Source organism: Podarcis vaucheri (genome assembly GCF_965113315.1).
Source record: "Podarcis vaucheri genome assembly, chromosome: 9".
Classification (NCBI taxonomy): Eukaryota; Metazoa; Chordata; class Lepidosauria; order Squamata; family Lacertidae; genus Podarcis; species Podarcis vaucheri.
Window position 1 is genome coordinate 21,803,223 of NC_138767.1, and position 20,032 is coordinate 21,823,254.

Below are 20,032 nucleotides of genomic sequence, written 5' to 3' on the forward strand. Positions count from 1 at the left end.
TCCATTGACACCTTGATTTTTATTTACTGCCCAGGTTCAGTCAGCGCACTATTGCAATAGCATGATGTTGGAGTCCACCTCTCAGATAGCCTGCATTGTGAATTGGGATTCTCTGCAAAGCATGAATGGCTGATTATGCTGATGGCCAGTTAACATTGCAGGTTCTCTGCATGGTGGGGTGGTGCCACTTGTCCTGCTGCTCTGCCACATGATTTCACAGCCACCCTCTCCTGAAAATACCGAGCAAGATTCAAAATACTGTATCCACATTCACTCTGAACCAGGAATCAAGATACACGTATAGAAGGCACAGAGTCCCCTGCTGGTTTGGGAACTGCAAGCACAGATTGGGTGCAGATATGTAACAACATTAAGATGTGAGGCATCCCAATGCAGATCCTGTTTACGCTACATGCTGTGAATCTGGGAGCAAGTTCCATAATGCTTCAGTGCAGGTGGACATTGAACATACCCAGTCGCTAATGTTAGTCTAATGAAAATTTGACTCTGGGATGTGGCTATGTTTGGTTTCCCCTCTCTGCTATGCACACAGAAATCCACATTGTACATTTGTGCATAACATGAAAATGCACACTTTTTGCCCAAAGTAGCATACAGGTATTCGTTGTTCTGCACCAGTCCTTGGCTACACCCCAACAATTTTTAATGGGATGAAATGTGCAGATTAATCTATATTTATGCTGTTGATCTGCCAGCTTGAGACACTGGATTTAAGCAGCAGCCAGGATTTGCACTGATTTAATGTTCTTTGCCATATTAGCGACAATCCGTGACACCTGCTTTTGGTGATATTAACTGAAGCGCATGCACTGCAAATTTCTTCTTTGGCTTGCCTTGTGGGGCAAAGAAGTACTTTCTATCACATGGTGATGGAAAGGCAGATCAAGCAGCTCTCAAAGCAAAGCCTCCATGAAACTGCATTTGCTATATATAGATGCGTGCAATAAACACCATTGTGAATTGTTTTCCAGCCTGCTGTTTGAGATTATTTGTGTGAGTGTGTGTTTATACATATATACCTACACACTGAGATACAATTAGCTCTCTGTCATGCACATCACCACATTTAATATCATTTAGGCTTCAATCCTAACCCCACTTACCTGGGAGTCTGCCCCACTGAATTTGATAGGACTTAATTTGAGTCAATATGGTTAAGAATGTGGTGTTAGTAAATTAGTCAATACAAATTATAGTGAGAGAGGTAGTGCTTGGAGTCTTAACACTACAGCTGCTGTAAAAAAATAAAAAAAAAATCCTTCCAGTAGCACCTTAAAGACCAACTAAGTTAGTTCTTGGTATGAGCTTTCGTGTGCATACACACTTCTTCAGATACACTGAAACAGAAGTTGCCAGATCCTTCTATATAGTGAGAAGGTGGGGAGGGGTATTACTCAGAAGGGTGGTGGGAATGGGAGATTGGCAGATAGCTGAGATGAGCCTGTTGACGACTCTTAACGACTGCAATAGGTCTTACAGGAAAAGGCAAGGGGTGAGAAGGTGAAAAATGGCTAAGTCATGTATAATGAGATAAGAATCCAATGTCTTTGTTCAGACCAGGTCTCTCCATGGTTTTAAGTTTGGTAATGAGTTGCAATTCAGCAGCATTATTTTGACTATGGCATTATTATTTTGACTATGGCAGACCAACACAGCTACCTATCTGTAACTGTAAAAAAATCAGTAAGTCAAAAGGTACAATCTTGCTCAGTTATTTATTTATTGTCTAATAGCAGTAACAATTACCATCCATGATACAAAACTAAATGTAATAATCAACAAACATTTAAAAGCATCACAGCAACTCAAAATAGTTGTTTTTTTAATTAACTGCAAGCTAAAATGTATCAGGAATGAGAGCACGTATACCTTAATGAACTTCTGAACAGAATTCAGAATTGAATTTCCATCTAGTTGTAAAACACACTGTAAAGGTCAGGTTCAAGAGCAGATCGTGCCAAATCTCTAATGACTTGACATTTTTACGAGACTGAAAAACGATATTGTGGCAGAATATAGGTAGATAGCACCAAAGCACAGGCTGGGTACTTCATGTGCTTCCTATCTTTCACTTTTTAAATGAGTATTGTACAGGAGAAGTGCATTCAACTCCAGCGCACATGAATACAGCCTGGTACTGTATTTTGAAACATTTGCTTGTATTTGTAACTGAACTCAGGGTACTGCAGCCTGCCCTTGCCTAATCACAGGAAACCCCACTGAACAAAGCTAGCTAACACGGAGCCTGACCCACGAAGTTCAGAACATTCTGAATTTCACAAGGCTGTCCTCTGCAACCTGCCACATTCCCCCCGCCCCATAAGCACACACAGGGGTGTCTCACGCATTTGCAAAAAACCTGCAGAATTATTTCCCCCTTCCTACACATGGAGATCTGGGTGGTTCGTTTTCTCCCACAGCTACTCTCCTTTCCTTAAGCTGCTTTAGCTTTGCAGTTGGCAGCCTGATAATCGGGAGGGAGCTCGGGCTTCTGATGCATTTGCCAGCTGCCTGGCCCTGATGCATTTGTGTTACAGACACTATGGTACTTTCCAAACACAACAGGTGTGCCCTCTTTTAATCTCTTTCACATTTTGACAGCGGCACGCAGGACACCAGCTCTTCCGTCCTCCTCCAAGAAAGGCAATTGCTAATGAACCTGGTAGTTACAAGCTCTGCAGTCTGGGCTGAAAGACATTATCCTGATTTCCCCCCACTTTTCACATGAATGAAAACTTCACCATCTCTGTCACATATCTCCTTCAGCCACCCTACCCATTGTCTCTCTTTCCACAGCTCCTCTGCAAACTCATATCAGTTTTAGAAGTTAGCTGTCATAACAGCTTCTTCCAAATGATCCTAGGGTGGTATTCAGCTGAGTTTTACTCAAATTACCGCATTTTTTGCTCTATAAGACTCACTTTTTCCCTCCTAAAAAGTAAGGGGAAATGTGCGTGCGTCTTATGGAGCGAATGCAGGCTGCGCAGTGATCCCTCTTGCTGTTCTGGCTTCTGGGATAGCTGCGCAAAGCCTCTTCAGGGCAGCAGGAGGAATGCTCCCCCTGCCCTGAAGAGGCTTCCCGCTGCTATCCCAGAAGCCAGAACAGCAAGAGGGATCACTGCGCAGAATCCCCCCCTTGTTTTCCTCCTCCAAAAACTACGGTAGGTGCGTCTTATAGTCTGGTGCATCTTATGGAGCAAAAAATACGGTAAACCCATTGAAAGGTAACACGACTAAGTTAGGGCCATTAGTTTCATTGGGCCTACTCTGAGTGGGACTTAGAACTATAGTTTGCCAAAGTGGTAAGCTTTTCCAGAGATCCTTCATCTCACCTGACAGAAGTACAGTTCCCTAGGTTTCCTGGGAAGAGGGAATGATGTTTAATCAGCTTTATAGAGTGGATAATTGTCTTATGGCTCTCTTATTCCATGGATCCTTTCCCCTCTACACACTCGAAATTGATTTATCTGTGACTAGAGGAGCACTTCCCTATGTCTGGATCTCATGATGCGCAAATAATGTTCATACCACATGAGTCAGGCAAATGATACGACTACTTTGGCATCCATGATTAATCCTCTAAGGCAGAGAGGCCTTAGCACCAACATTTGATCTGTTTAAGGCTACAGTCCTATGCTCATTTACTTGGGCCTAAGTAGAGCTTGCCAACAAAGGTCCGTATAGTTAAAGCCATGGTTTTCCCAGTAGTGATGTATGGAAGTGAGAGCTGGACCATAAAGAAGGCTGATCGCCGAAGAATTGATGCTTTTGAATTATGGTGCTGGAGGAGACTCTTGAGAGTCCCATGGACTGCAAGAAGATCAAACCTCTCCATTCTGAAGGAAATCAGCCCTGAGTGCTCACTGGAAGGACAGATCGTGAAGCTGAGGCTCCAATACTTTGGCCACCTCATGAGAAGAGAAGACTCCCTGGAAAAAACCCTGATGTTGGGAAAGATGGAGGGCACAAGGAGAAGGGGACGACAGAGGACGAGATGGCTGGACAGTGTTCTCGAAGCTACCAGCATGAGTTTGACCAAACTGGGGGAGGCAGTGGAAGACAGGAGTGCCTGGCGTGCTCTGGTCCATGGGGTCACGAAGAGTCGGACATGACTAAATGACTAAACAACAAAAGTAGAGCTGGCTCCAGATTTTGGGGGGCACCAGGGCATTGGGCAAGATGTTCCTCCTTGGGTTGGCCTATTGCCTATTCTTCAGGGCTCAGTCTACAAAACTGCCCACAGGGAATGCTTCATTGAACCATAGAGTTGAAAGACCTCAAATGACATCCAGTTCACGCCCTGCCAATTCAGGGAATAGACTACTACAGCAACCCTGATAGGTGGCCACCCAGCCTCTGCTTAAAAACCTGCAATGAAGAGGAGCCCACCCCAGGAGCAGAAAGAGACCAGGAGCCTGCTTAACAGAAGGAGCAGGTGGGCTTAGCACATATCACCATCTAAAGAGGTAGTCCCCATAAGACCATTAGGTCCAGAGGCTAAAACTGCCTAGCTGTCAACACTGAGTCCACCACCTTTTGAGACAATCTGTTCCACAGTTGAATAGTTTGTACTATCAGGATGTTCTTCCTAAAGTTTTCTCTACATCCTTTTTCTTGTAATTTGGGTGCTGCAGTGGGGTTTTGTTGTTTATGACGATGGTGGCGCTCTGGCTTCCATCATGGTGTCCAGAAGTGGTTTAGTCATGCTGGTCACATGACCTGGAAAGCTGTCAGCGGACAAACGTCGGCTCCCTCGGCCTGAAAGTGAGATGAGCATTGCACCCCATAGTTGCCTTTGACTGAACTTAACCATCCAGGAGTCATTTATCTTTACCTTACCTATTGGTACAATAATGATGGATTAGTAGTGGGTTAGGACTGGACTGTCCACACATCATTACACTGTATGGCTCTGTGATGCTTCCCCAATGCCACTCCATTACTGCAATCTGGAGGGGCACTCTTGCATTTCAAAATGAACCAGAGCATTTGTTGTATAAGAAGTTACAGGAGCACAGCAGCAAGATACAAGACATCCACTGATTGGAAACAAGGCATTCTCTGGCCCAAAACATTTGCAGGTGCAAACTGTATTGAAAGCATATAACCATTCTGATACCCTCATGAGTACAAATGATCACAAATGACATTCCCATTCAAACTGGGGGAACTTGTTTCAGAATAAATATATTTTACAGTTTTTCCAAAGTTTTCCCTCATACTGTATTTTTCTACTAAAAATATTTGGCACTTTAAAATGTTTGGGATTGGCTGTACATCTGATTCTTTGCCCTATCACAACCCTTTATGGATCAAGGAGGATTTAAATGTACATGCATTTTAGTAGTAGTAGTAGCAGCAGCAGCAGCAGCAGCCATAGCAGTATTAGTAATAGCAGCAGCAATAGCAGCAACAAAGTGCCAAATATAACTGAGGATTTTAATAAAATGACAAAGCCATCAAGGTAAGTGTCCCAATCAATTTTCAAATATAATGTAACCAGCAGTTTCGGCTCAAGACCTCAGTAATGGAAGGAGAGTTCTGGTGCATGAGCTTCGGGTCAAGGTGGCGACAGGCCAGGCAGTCAGCTCCAGAGCTCCACAAATTTTAGCTGAGTTTTAATTGATTTTATCTCATTTTAACTCGTTTTAGACCAAGTATTTTATTTTTCTTAATCACCAACTGTTTCTTTTTAACCTGGAGCTCGAGAGCAGAAGAATGTTGAGCTGTGAGGTAAGCAGTAATTAACAAACCTGGAGCTGGAGCTTATCTGCACTGTCAGCACCCCACTTATTAGGTGAAAAGTGTGGAAGTCGGCTGAATTTGATACTCTAACTACTGAGATTTTAACTCAGCCTGAATCTAAAATGCCACCCAGAAGCAAGAAAAGAATCTGGACCAGCCCCAGTAATGATACCGGGGCTCATAAATCCAGTAAAGCGGGGAAACAGATGGGGATGGACTCTCTGGTGCATGAATTCTCTTCCTTAACTTAGAAAAATAGTCATCCAAGGTTACAGTGAAGGGGGTAACTGAAGAAGAAGCAGACAAAAACTCATATGGAAGCTGCTTTTGTCTATTTGCCAGGTCTAAAATCCAGACCAGAGCAATTAGTCTGACGTAAAAAAACAAGGCAAGCAGAAAAGGCATCCATTTATGGACAGCTGTTCAGAGGCTGTTGTACTCAGGCCCTACCATGGGCATCTGGTTGGATACTGAGAAAAGAAGTTGAAGTGCTAGATGGGCCTTTGGCCTGATCCTGCAGTGTTATTCTTCTTTTCTGAAATGTTCTGTGCATTTTTAACACCAGAAACCATTAAAAAAAATAAAAATAAGCTTGATCTATTCAGTCCATGAAGTGCAGCAGCGTTTGCTAAAAGCTGCCTTCACATCTGTCACTATCCCTGTGAAAAGTGCTGATCTTTCAGATGAATCTTAAAAAGCAATTGATGTGTTATGCAGAGCCATTTCCTGGCTGGCTATGCTGACACATCAGAACATGAGTTATAGAGACATTCTGTTAAGGAAGAAAGAATGTGATGGTTGCCCAGTTAATTTGTTAAATGACTGTAAGGACTGGAAAACAAAAATAATTGTCCTGGTTAATGGAAGATCTGTTGTAATTGTTGCAAGCATTTGTAAAATGAAGAGTGGAGAGAGGAGCTGGAGTAGCCTGCTGGAATCCTGCAGCCCTGTGCATTTGCATCTGTGTACCTTGAGTTACGGGACACGGGTGGCGCTGTGGGTTAAACCACAGAGCCTAGGACTTGCCGATCAGAAGGTCGGTGATTCGAATCCCTGCGACGGGGTGAGCTCCCATTGCTCGGTCCCTGCTCCTGCCAACCTAGCAGTTCAAAAGCACGTCAAAGTGCAAGTAGATAAATAGGTACCGCTCTGGCGGGAAGGCAAACGGTGTTTCCGTGTGCTGCTCTGGCTCACCAGAAGCGGCTTAGTCATGCCGGCCACATGACCCAGAAGCTGTACACCAGCTCCCTCGGCCAATAAAGCGAGATGAGCGCCGCAACCCCAGAGTCGGCCACGACTGGACCTAATGGTCAGGGGTCCCTTTACCTTTACCTTTTTTACCTTGAGCTACCAAGTGAAGGGTGACCTTTCATTCTGGAGCAGGAGGTTCCAGTGCTTAGATGTCCAGGGACTGGGAATCCCTGCTCTAGAATCTATTTATTTATTGCTGTGGAAAAACACTCATGATGGTTAGACAAATTCATGGAGGATGACCATGGTTGCTAGCCTGTGTTTTGCCTCCACTGTTGGAATATATCACAAGCTGAGAGAGCATGGTTGCATTCAAGTCACAGGAAGAAAAGAGCCTCCTGGATCATGCCAGTGGTCCATTTGCGTCCAGCATCCTGTCTTACAGTGACCAACCAGATGCCTGGGGGAAACTTGCAAGCAGGACCCAAACACAAGAGCCCTCTCACCTGCTGCATTTTCCAGCAACTGGTTTTCAGAAGCATGCTCCCTCCAACAGCAGAGGTGGAGGTTAGTAGTCATTTGCATCCATATCCTCCATGAATTTGCCTAATCTTCTAAAGGCATGGCTACCACTGCCTCTCAGGGGAGAAAACGCCATAGTTTAACTGTGTGAATAGGTACTTCCTTTCATCCTCCAACATTTAGATTCATTGGATGTTCCCAAGCTCTTGTGTAAGGCAAGAGGGACAAAAACGTTCCTCTATCCACGTATAATTTTGCACACTTCTGTCACGTTGCCTCTTACTCACCTTTTCCTCTAAACTCAAAAGCCCCAAATGCTGTAACATTTCCTCATAAGGGAGTTTCTCAAGAATTCTGGTTGCTCTTTTCTTTTCAGGTTCGTAGCCATATGTTTCTGGTTGTGCACTGTGAGAGCAGATTGCTGGACTAGATGGCCCTTTGGTCTGATCTAGCAGGGCTCCTATGTTCTTATTTAGAGATTTGTGCCATCAATGTAAAACTGGTCAGGGCTGAAGAACTGATGCTGAACCCTTTGAGGTGCCTCTTGCCTTTTCGCTGACGCTTCACGATAGATGTTGACTGAATTTCATGGGCTGTTGCAAATTCTCCACTTCTCATTAGCTTTATCTGAGATCCGGTTCACATAACCCTTTGCACTTCTTGGCATGGGAGCTGATCCGTGCTACTGCTGCATTGCAGTGGACACTCGTTGAAGTGGTTGACTAATTGCTTCGCCACATGGCCAGGTGGCCCATCAGCTTCTGATGAGCTGAGGGTAAAAATACATACCTCATCACAAGCTGTCCACCCGCACCTTAGAACTAAGGGGGAGGGGATCGTGGCCTTGGGTTCCTTTGAAATGTTAAAGGGGAAGGGGGAGAACAGGGTGGAAAATGTCTGCTTTTTGATTTAAAAGACCTGTTCACACATATACCCAAGCACACCCACACCAGAAAGTCCACATGAACTGTATTAAGTGGAGGTGGGAGAGCTTCATTGCAGTATAAAAAGGTAAAGGGACCCCTGACCATTAGGTCCAGCAGCGCTCATCTCATTTTATTGGCTGAGGGAGCCGGCGTACAGCTTCTGGGTCATGTGGCCAGCATGACTAAGCCACTTCTGGGGAACCAGAGCAGTGCATGGAAATGCCGTTTACCTTCCCGCCGGAGCAGTACCTATTTATCTACTTGCACTTTGACGTGCTTTTGAACTGCTAGGTTGGCAGGAGCAGGGACCGAGCAACGGGAGCTCACCCCGTCACGGGGATTCGAACCGCAGACCTTCTGATCGGCAAGTCCTAGGCTCTGTGGTTTAACCCACAGTGCCATCCGCGTCCCTTCATTCCAGCATACCATGATCCTAATGATAAATCCATTTGCCAGGCTTACGTTCAAATGTGTGTGCGCATCCCATGCATTTAAATCACATTTAAAGCACCCCTCACAGAGCTACAGTTCGCAGCACCTTTAACTAACTGCAGTTCCCAGGACACTTTAGGGATTAATGTATGCAAGAAGCAGAAATCAGTAAGCAGTAAGCAGAAATCAGCATTTTCTGTAAGAGAAACACTTAGGAGTGTGAAATGCCCAAAAGCCACAAAAGGGCTTAGAAAAGTCACAAGGCAGAGTTCTCTGGCCCATAGCTAAACGTGTTCCAGCCCTCCCAGTGCTGTAGCTTGCACTTGCTTACTGAATAATTTACTCTCTCTCACGGAAGGGAATAGAGCAGTAGGCCTGCATTTCCTTGGCAGTAGCCACTAAGGAACAGGACTATTACTGAACTATTACTCTTGTATCTGTGCTAGAGATAAGGAGGTAAGAAAGCATCCTTTTCCAGTCTGCCCTGCATTCATCCCACACATCACTGCTTCCGTTATGCTGCAGTTTGTCTTCTGCCAAAAACTATGTTATTTGTCTCTCTGTCTGTTGTGGTGAAATTACTTAAGTTACCTAAATATCTATGTAAATTATGTTGCCGTTAGGTTATTCTTCCCTATGCATTTCTGTGCAAAAGAAACAATGCAAGGGAACAGCAGAAACATAATCGGTTACATTATCATTTGTGGACTGAAAGCAACAACAGCGAATACTAATGTCAGGCATTAGTTGAACTGGTTTCTGTTTTGCACCTTGGATGAATTAGTGAACAATTTCTACTGCTTCTTTCTGTTTTCATCTGAATTCTCTAACTCCTCTAGCTAGAGAACAGTAAGGTGCCTTCTCTAGCTAACAGTGAAAGCATATTTACCTACCGTATGTGCTTGGCCTGCTCAGACAAAACACGTGGGATTGCAGCACCAGCCAACAAATGCCAAAGCTTTCTTTCCTCAGAGGGCTCTTGTGAGCCTCAGTTCAAGCTCCAGGCATGGGTCCGACAGACCTATGTAGTTTGTACCTGTCTGCCCTGGCCGTTCATGAAGTTGAAACTGGCTGTATGAATGGGTGATTCAGCTCTATGAACAACAACTGCTTGTGTACTAGGGAGCAGGAGACTGAGAAGCAGGTCTGAGATACAGAATTCACCATATTAGCCATGTTTTCATTCCTGGATTTGTACAGGATGCAGGTCCTTTACTGTCCAGCTTTGAGTGGCTGGCAGCTCTATCTTCTTCTAGTCTAGAAGATTCTTATTTTAATTCAGGGATGGGGAATCCCCTCCCGTATGTTGGACTCATCAATCACAGACAGGGATGGTGGGAATTACATCTGAAGGCCCAAAAGCTCCTTACACCTATTTTAATTCTTTCTGTAGAAAGGAGGTGGGATAATAGGATAATGAAATCACATCACCAAGGCTTCAATTACTAATTATGAAAAGGGAATCCTTGGTTTTTCTTTGTTTTATTATTCTTTATAACTTGGACAATTTATATACCACCTTTATTTAAACCACTCTCTAAGTGGTTTATAGCATAAGTTAAGACATAGTAAATGAAACAAACAGATGCAAAAAAGCCCAGAAAACTTTCATATTCTGTATAGCACAATTAACCACTAAATAACTTAGCTTCTTTAGCATCAAAATAAAAATGCACATAATACTACAAAAATACATAGAAAATTTCCCATTGAAAAATACAATAAGCAACTAGATATAATATTATCTAAACATCATTACAAGTGATAAACTACAAATTCCACATTTTAAAATAACTGGATAAAATAAAACCCAAGCATCATATGCCCAATCATTCATAACAATTAGACAAGTGAATCCAATTAAATTCTCAACCCCCTTTACAGCAATAAAAGCAATTTGATCTAATTATGGTTAAAAATGCATTTTGTGCAGTTCTGCTCAAGTACACACTCACATCATGTAAACATGTAAACTCTCTAAACCATTATACTCAAACTTACTGTTCTAACACACCATCAAACCACTCCCATACTTTAATCTTACATTCTCAATCAACAGCCCACTCACATAGCTACACCGTGAAACCTGGATAAATCTGGACAAATACTGACTCACTTGCCAGCAGGGGTTTCTATCCCCAGTAGCCTGTTGGATTAAAAAACAAAAACCACTTTCTCCAACCTTCTAGATAGGCCATGCAATAACACTTCACCTATCCTCACCTAAAAAAAGGCTACTATAAAAAATAGTGTCTTGTACAAATACCACTAATTTTGCCTGTCTCTCGCCCAAGGGGCTAAAAGCTTTCCTGTGGGCATGTGTGCTTAGGACTGCTGAGAGTTGATGGGGCGGTGGGGGGGGGGAGAGAGAGATTGAGAGAGAAATATGCCAGCAATTCCAGGAGGTCTCAAGTGAAAGTTCAGTGACCTTAATTGGCTTGCTAATGGTCTTTTGCTCTGCTGCTTCTAAATCAGTCTCCTGCATTCGGTTGCTTTCAAATTTTCTTCACAGTGTAAGAGATGAGCTGTTCTTTCGTGGAAGATTAATTCCCAAGGAAACAGGAGGCACAGTTACCTAACCAACGACCAAACAGGGCTCTTGCAAAAAGAAAAGAAAAGAAAAAAACAACTGGATAATTTAACAACACATTTAAAAACAAAAAAATGATACTGATGGATGGTGACCCAAACCATACCATAACTGCATTTTGTTGTTTGTAATTAACCAAAGACAATCTGGCGGTTCATGGGGCTTGTAGTGCATGCAATAGATCTTGATCCTAGCCAGCATCTTGGGCTCGTCCACATGATGCTATATACTAGCTGGACTGGCAGAACACTGCATGGAAGAACTAGGGAGTGTTTTGCTATGTTTGAATAGGTGACTCTTGAGAAGGTAAATGCAACCTGGTTTTTATAAGCAGCAAGAGAACTAATTTCTAAGACTTCCATGACCTCAGGACAAAACAGGAATTTTCTGCTATGTATGGAGAAAGGGCTATGTATGCTCAGTGGCAGAGCCTTCGCCTTGCATGCCATCCCTGGGACCTCCAAGTAGCACTGGGAATGCCCCCTACTTTATTTTTTTAATAATAATATTTATTAAAGTTTCACAAATAATAAAAAATTCCAACATTTAAACATAAAAAACTACAAAATTATAAAAATACAAAAAACAAAACACATAAAAATACACAATAGGAAACAGTTAACAAAAGAAGGGAAAAAAGAAGAAAAACAAAAAAGAAAAAAGGACGAAAAGAAAAACCAAAAGAGCAAAACAGGAAATAGATTAGTAATTTCAAATCTTATACTTCCTTCACTAGTTTCTTGACCTCCTCACACCTCTCATTTTGTATTCCAGTTCAGATATTAAATTCAGCAAATCCTTACCCTCTGGCATTTATCCTCACTCAAGATGTTAACCTATTATAAATTTCAATTTTCCAATTTATCAATCCCTATTACATTCTCTTAGAAATCTTTTTACCAATACCACTTATTTTCCATCAGACGTCATTTTAACCTTCCTTAATTTTACAGTACTTCTGCAAGTAGTTCTTAAATTTTTCCCAGTCTTCCTCCACCGACCCTTCTCTCTGGTCGCGGATTCTGCCAGTCATTTCTGCCAATTCCATATAGTCCATCACTTTCATCTGCCATTCTTCCAGTGTGGGTAGCTCCTGTGTCTTCCAATACTTCGCGATGAGTAGTCTTGCTGCTGTGGTTGCATACATAAAGAAAGTTCTACCCTTCTTTGGCACCAATTGGCCGACTATGCCCAGGAGGAAGGCCTCTGGTTTCTTTAGGAAGGTATATTTAAATATCTTTTTCATTTCATTATAGATCATCTCCCAGAAAGCCTTAATCCTTGGGCATGTCCACCAAAGGTGAAAGAATGTACCTTCAGGGAATGCCCCCTACTTTAAAAGCCAGATGCTTCAGGTTACAGACGCTTCAGGTTACAGACTCCGCTAATCCAGAAATAGAACCTTGGGTTAAGAACTTTGCTTTAGGATGAGAACAGAAATTGCGCACCGGCGGCAGCGAGAGGCCCCATTAGCTAAAGTGGTACCTCAGGTTAAGAACAGTTTCAAGTTAAGAAGGAACCTCCAGAACGAATTAAGTTCTTAACTGTCCTGAGCTAGATGACCCATTTTATAGTCTTATGCTCTTATCCTTCCTTTTGCAAGCTTATACTCAGTATAAGGCAGCTTCCTGTATTCTTATGTTCCTGTGAACAGACCCAATTTCTTATACTCACCGCTCTAACTGACCTTTGTGGTGTACATGCAAACTGGGCCCAGCAGGTTCATACAGGAGCAAGTGGTTTTTTATATATATATATAGATATCCTCATCCCAAACTATTTAGGGCAAAAGTGATTAAACACCCTGCCTGGGAGGCTAATCTGTTGCCCCCCAATCTTTTTACCCCACCAATTTTGGCAATGGCTTTTCTGCATAATGTGCTCCACCCCCGCCATTTACGTCTTGTTTGGGGGGTTGCCTGCATGGGAGACAAGATTCACAATAATTTTCTAGAGAAAAACCACATAAAAGTCCCATGGATTTGCATTTGCTATAAATACAAACTTTATGGGTGGGAGGGATCTCAACTACTATAGTGAAACTCCTCCTGCTGCTGTTCTCAGTGAAGGTGAGAACAGATGTGCCTCACACCAGAGATGGTGTTATCCTCTCCCTGGCACCGTGATGCAGACTTCCCCATTCAAGAAATGCATGCGCAGAATTGCGCACTCCCTCCACTAAAGCAAGTGTGCACTCCTGTGCTCGCAGCGATAGTAAAGATGGAAACGACAGCCAAGTGGGTAGTTAATTTTATTTATTCACTTATCAGAGCATTTACAAGTGGGTAACTTGTTTTTAAAATGCCGTGGTGGTGAACAAAAAATAATAATAATGAAAACATCACAGCATCATATGGTTCAGAACAAATGACCAATATGACGAAGATCTTCTATAGCAGGGCTTAAACCTCAGCATATGAATCTGTGCAGTGCTTTAGGCTTAAAGCCACATTGAAAAGTCAATTGGCTATTAAGAATCCTCCCGTCCAAAAAGTCACATCTTCCAGAATATAGTCGTGGGATCACTGTCATTCAGCTGAGAGATGTAATGGTGCCCTCGCTTATTGATAGTGGCTAGTGCTGGGAATGGGTTAAAAGGTAAAAGGACCCCTGACCATTACGTCCAGTCGTGACCGACTCTGGGCTTGCAGCGCTCATCTTGCTTTATTGGCCGAGGGAGCCGGCGTACAGCTTCCAGGTCATGTGGCAAGCATGACTAAGCCGCTTGTGGCGAACCAGAGTAGCGCACGGAAATGCCGTTTACCTTCCCACTGGAGCGGTACCTATTTATCTACTTGCACTTTGACGTGCTTTTGAACTGCTAGGTTGGCAGGTGCAGGGACCGAGCAACGGGAGCTCACCCCGTCGCGGGGATTCGAACCGCCGACCTTCAGATCGGCAAGTCCTCGGCTCTGTGGTTTTGATCCCATTCTTACTCCCAAGGAGCTAAAGGTGCCTGTATTCCTCGCTCACCTCCTCATTTATTCTCTGAAAGAACCTTAAGAGGTAGATTAGGTTGGGAGAAGATAGGTGGTACAAATTCACCCATGAAATTTGTGGCTCAGCAGTGATTTGAAACAAGGCCTCATCATACAATACTGTGATCTAGCCGCACTGACTCTCAACAGCCCTTGCATGCCTTTGAGTTCTTTCATAGTAATGTGGGATATCTTTAACTACACCTTGAATAAAGGACTAAAGGTCAGTGTGGAGTTGTGTATCTGGTTTTAATCTGTTATCCTCGTCTGGGAAGTGTAGATTAGATCGGTCTGTGCTGGTGTCACTAAACAAGATTTTCAACAGCCCTTGTCAGTCATGGAAGGACCGGTCATACCATCAGGAAGAATGAGGCAACTGACCCAAGTAGCAGATATGGGGCAGGGAGTGGCAGCTCCTTCCTGAGCCCCTGGCCATACCCCATCATTGGCTATCTCAGCTGTATGTGCCACACTGCCTGTCATATACCCCCTAAACCATGGGTAGGCAAAGGGGGCCAGATCTGGCCCGATTGCCTTCTCGATCCGGCCTGCAGACGGTCCGGGAATCAGCATGTTTTTACATGAGTAGAATGTGTCCTTTTATTTAAAATGCATCTCTGGGTTATTTGTGGGGCATAAGAATTTGTTCTCCTCCCCCCAAAAAATATAGTCCACCCCCCCACACAAGGTCTGAGGGACAGTGGACCGGCCCCCTGCTGAAAAGGTTTGCTGCCCCTGCCCCAAACTACTGGGCTGCTTCAGGTACAGTGGAAGATGCTATCCCGTTGTCAGTGCTGAAATAAGATTCAACTGCCAATCCAGTCAATCCTCAGCAAGGAATTGGGTGGAGAGGAAACACTACCATGTCCTTTGCTTCAGGCAGCAAAAATGTCTCATGCCAACCCTGGCCTAATCCAGCAGTCTCTTCTTATGTTATTATGTTCTCTCCTCTCTTGATCTGGATCCAAACCATTCCTGGGATCGCGTGGGGGAATGGATGCTACATCAGCTTGCCCTTCACACGAAGTATGGCCATTCAGTAAGCAACGTTTTTTTTACCTCTTTGGGGGAGTGTTTTTGTCTTAATTGATGAGGAATGCCAGGTTCAGATCTTCCTTCCTGCCCCTCTCGCAAACAAGCTAAGTTTAGGTTGTTGTTTGGAACCATACACTTGTCTGCTAGACACGTACAAGTATAAAGAGATCTGTAACCTTTCCTTCGTGTGGAGGACCCTGAAGTCTAAAGAGGGTTGCTGTTTAATTTAGCATGGCACTGCTTTTCTCAGCACCCGTCCTGTTCATATATATTGCTTAGTGACATTTGGAAAGATTTGGCCAGTCGTGATTTGGAACAACTTCTTGCTCATTCAGAATCAGTCTTGTGGTTTGTGAATGATCTGCGCAGAAGGGAAGACATTTGGGTGCCTTGATTTTCATGAGAAGGAATCGTGGGGCATTGAAACTTGGCGCTTGTTCATACTTGTTTTCGAGGGATCAGAGCCAATTAAAGTTGATTTGATGTTTTATAAGACTAGCAACATCTGCACGGAAGCCACCTGGGAAACTGTTTAGGCAGGGAGATAACCTATATTGGTATGTTCTGAACTATATTGAGAGCTAGGGTAGGGTAGTCTTTAGAGTCTATTCCCCCAAACAACTGGGTTAAAACCCCCACTTAACTTTGGAGCTCACTGAGTTGCCATGGACCAGTCCCCATCTCTCAGCCTAAGCTGCCTCACAGGGTTGTTATGAGGGTAAAAATGAGTAGGTGAGAGAACTAACCGAAGGGAAGGTGGGATATAGTTATTGTACAGTAAAGAAATACAGTGGATGGGATCAACTTGCTCATTACTGTCAGTATTTTGGGAGAGATTCGAGCACGTACTGGAAATTTAGGTTTGCACAATTAAAGTGGATTAAAGTTCTCTGTCACACACACACACACAAAAATCACTTTTAAAAATGACTTTTTGCAGGGAAATGCATTAGAAAGTGTGATATGATTAGCAGGAAGACATATGAACACCCCACAAACCAATCAGGGAGAATTCTGATTTCAGTACTCTTTGTACCTGCAGAAGTTTTGGGGTGAACATACTGTATTCTCCTGTAACTTCCTACTAAAATCATGTAACTTTTCATACCACAAATGTTCCATGTTGGAGTTTGGTTGCAGTACAGTGCAATAGCTTTCCTCCAGATGCCAACAATGTTGTAACACTGAGGATGCACTGCAGTACAACTAATAAAGCAGAATGATGTTGTGGAGACCCAAGTCACAAATGCACTATTAGTGTCTCACTGGCATAACCATAAGTCTGGAGGAGCCCGTACATTTTGTGCGAACAAATCAAGACAAATGCTCAATAAACAAGTTGTCTGGAGAAGCTCCACAAGGAAGCCATTGCTTAGGTGAATGCAGGATTTATGAGTTGAATGATGAACTTAATAAACTTCCAAGAGAAAAGGGGCACTGGAAAGTCCAGATAAAGGAGTTGGGAGGCCCTTTCCAACAACATGCAAGGAAATAATTGCAACAGTTGATCTATCAGTAGTAGTAGTAGTAGTAGTAGTAATAATAATAATAATAATAATAATAATAATAATAATAATAATAATTTATTTATACCCCGCCCTCCCTAGCCAAGACTGGGCTCAGGGCAGCTAACACCCAATACAAAAACAAATTGACTGAAATGCAACTTAAAAACAAGATTAAAATACAGCATTAAAACATTAAAATACAGCCTCATTTCAATGGAAACTCCATTCAAAACCTTTTTTGGGGATGAAAGCGTCAAGTCTTCACCAAGGCTAACTTTCCAGACTGGTCCTACATGGGCCAGAGAAAAGCCAGGGAAGTCCCCAAATGGCGTAAACACCTTCAAGAAGCTTCAATCAAAATACCAGATATTGCAGGTTCTCCAATATCCACCTTTTAACCCCTGGAATCCTATAGATTTCAGCAACTGAAATTAAATTTGTTGACTTCAATACCAAGATCTGATGCTGGATCTCTTTTCCAGGAAGCTGAGCCAGTGCAACATTTTCATTCTTGACACCAAATAAAACCTGCATCCAAATTCACCCGCTAGGTTTTCTTCACACATTTGCTGTTGACGGCTATCTTTATTTTTGCACTTCTGAGCCACCGTCTCCAGACTATTTTGGATTTGTAAGTTGCTCTGGACCAATGTGATGGGGGTGGGGTGGGGAATATATTGACTAATAAAAACAAATTTTATCACCTGCAAAATATGAGATAGATTAAATGCTCCCATGAAATCTTCTGAGATCATCCTCTCTCATACATCCAGATTGAGTTACTGTAAAGTCTTTAGGTGTAGGCTTGCCAGAAACTCTGCTACACCATTTGCAGTCGGTTCACAACGTATCCTGTGCTTTCATCTGACCAGGAAAGGAAGCATTTCTTTTTTGACTCTTCTAATGGAGTGGGAACCATCCAAATTTGGGATTGTGTCTGGAAATGTGAACCCTAAAGTTGCACCGTTTTATTGTGTGAACCTCCCACTGTCACTATTTTGGAGTGAGATACAACTATATTGGTTGCCTCTTTGTTACTGGGCTCAATTGAAAGACCTGAATGCTCTGAGATGAGTGTTCCTTGAGGAATATCTCCTCCTGCCTGCACCTGCCCGACTCAATTAGATCTACATCAGAGCTCCTGCTTCATGTTCTCCTACAGCCTGAAGTTCAGCAGGTGGATATAAGAGGCAAGAGCCTTTTCCTTCAGCTATGGCAACGTGAGCCGTCAAATGCCATCCTTAGCGAGGCCTATCTGGCTTCTTCATTCTTCTGCTTTTGCCATTTAGAGAACACCTGGAATTTGGGGATCTGGCACATGGAGTTGTGAGCGTGGTGGCCACTTACACATCTCCCCACCCCATGGATCATGCAGGGGAAAGGATTTTTCATCACCAAACATTTGTCCATTCTAAATTTATATCTACAGATACTTGCTACACTTTAACTGGAAGTAGGGAAGGCTGTGACCAGGCAACCTGGGAAGCAACATTCTTGTATCTCTTGGTGTTCACTCTTGATGGGCAGCTTCATGGCTTTTCCTGCTCTCCATTTTTATGATTCTTCATCTTTAAACTGGACTTGACAGCTGTTCAAATAGAGGACCATTCTTTGTAAAGTAGGATGCATGGCTGCCCTGATTGTCAGCCTTGTTGCTATTCTGTTCTTCTGGGTGCTCTTTTGTTTAATTGTTGGGTGATTAATCCATCTATTAAGCTATCGTCCCTAACTGATCAATTGACACATGGGAGCAAGTGAAAACCTGACTGACTGATGGTTCCTGATCCCATGTTTTAGAAGAAGAAGAAGAAGAAGAAGAAGAAGAAGAAGAAGAGGAGGAGGAGGAGGAGTTTGGATTTGATATCCCGCCTTTCACTCCCTTTAAGGAGTCTCAAAGCGGCTAACATTCTCCTTTCCCTTCCTCCCCCACAACAAACACTCTGTGAGGTGAGTGAGGCTGAGAGACTTCAGAGAAGTGTGACTAGCCCAATGTCACCCAGTATTGCATGTGGAGGAGCGGAGACGCGAACCCGGTTCCCCAGATTACAAGACTACCACTCTTAACCACTACACCACACTGGCTCTCAGTGTGCCCGGTCCGTTTTGAAACTCTGGGCTGTCAGTTTGTTTGTGTACTTCCAAATAATTTCATTGTTCTTTAGGTTTTGTGAATTGCTGTGTGTGTGTGCTGCCTTCGTTTTCTTTTGAAAGAAAGACGAACTCTTCTCCTATCTTATTTAAGGGTAAAGGTAAAGGGACCCCTAACCATTAGGTCCAGTCATGACCGACTCTGGGGTTGCGGCACTCATCTCGCTTTATTGGCCGAGGGAGCCGGCGTACAGCTTCCAGGTCATGTGGCCAGCATGACTAAGCCACTTCTGGCGAACCAGAGCAGCGCATGGAAATGCCGTTTACCTTCCCGCCGGAGCGGTACCTATTTATCTACTTGTACTTTGACGTGCTACTTGTACTTTGATGAGTATTTTATTTGTTTGTTTGTTACATTTATGGACCACCTTTTCCTCCAAGGGACTCAAGGTGATGTACATGCTCCACCTCTCCCCAATTTTATCTTCACAACAAACCTGAGAGGTAGTCACTGACCCAGCATCACCCAGTGAGACTCTTGGCTTGGTGGGGATTGGTCCTATTCCAGCACATTACCCAGGGGCGTCTTACCCATAGAGGCTAGTGGCGCAGGGCGCCAGGTCCCCAAGTTCTGGAGGATGCCAGGGAAGAGACGGAGGCTGGACGCAGCGCCTCCTGGCATCAGCTCACCACCCTCACCTGCTTCCGCCGTGCTGCGCCGAAGCAGCACCATGCCTGGAGCCTTCACCTGCCGTGGCCACCACTTCATGAAGCAGCCAGCTGAGCCAGGAGCCACCACATCTAGCCTCCACCTCTTCCCCACCAGAGGAGCTGCCCTCCAGCTGCTGCCCGCCTCCTCCAGCCCTGCAAAGCTGGTAGTGCTGTCCTCCCTAAAAAAGGTCGGCAACTCTGGGAAACAGGGCGGGGAGCGCCGCCAGAGGGATCTTTGCACCACGGCACCAGATATGCTTAAGACGGCCCTGACCTTACCCCACA